The following is a 912-nucleotide window of genomic DNA, read 5'->3' on the forward strand; positions in this document are numbered from 1 at the left end:
ATTGAGGCTAATAATAATCTTTGAGTTAAATTTGACCAATTTGCGCCGCGAGCGCGAGAAAAAGAGAACCACTCCGCAGGGCTGAATACGCGATGTGGAGTGTTATAAAATTCCACATTCTCGCGCGTAACGCTTTCTCTAGAGACCTCTAGAAATGTTGTTTAGTGAAGAAAAACAAAGTTATCTTTGGTTAACTCAGAGAACTTGCAGAAATACCTCCAGCCTGCATAACAGGCGCTTTATCAGGGGCACTCAACGACGGTTTCCCCCCGAATTACTTTGAAAAGACTTTTTAGGCTATCCAGAGTACTTTTAGATCTCTAGAAATGTTTTCTAAGTGGCGCTAAGAAATTTGTATTTGTTCGGGCATCCTAGGGTAACTTGAGTCTTTTCGAAGTTACGAGGGCTTCAGTGTTATTTTCCCGAACATTTTAGCAGCAATTCAAAGTTTTCCGAAAGTGATAGTTTTTCGGTTCCTTCTGCATGGCATTTTCGATTCCGAAAATTTTAGGCTTCCTTTCTCTACGAAAAACAACCTCACCTGGGGAGTGAAATGGGAAAAATGAACTTCAGAAAATCGGAGGGAATTTATTACATAAGCTTCGAAAATTGTGTACATGAATGAAACGGTCATCTAGAAATTTTTAGCCTTCCTCAAGCTATAGAAAATCCTAGGCAATGTTTGCTTTTCCGAACAGATATTTCACAGGGTGCCCCTGCTTTATGAGTTAGGCTAGGCGAAAGCGGCATTTTGCGCGAGGCGCGAAACGCGACGAGGGGAGGAAAAAATAAAGCTTTATCTTTCTTTATCCCTCGTCTCGCGCTTCGAACTCGTTTCGCGCTTTGAGCAAATGCCGCGTTCGCCTCGCTTGGCTCATAAAGCACCTGTTATGCAGGCTTGAATACCTCTTC

Source organism: Montipora foliosa, chromosome 4, assembly GCF_036669935.1.
Source record: "Montipora foliosa isolate CH-2021 chromosome 4, ASM3666993v2, whole genome shotgun sequence".
Taxonomy (NCBI): Eukaryota; Metazoa; Cnidaria; class Anthozoa; order Scleractinia; family Acroporidae; genus Montipora; species Montipora foliosa.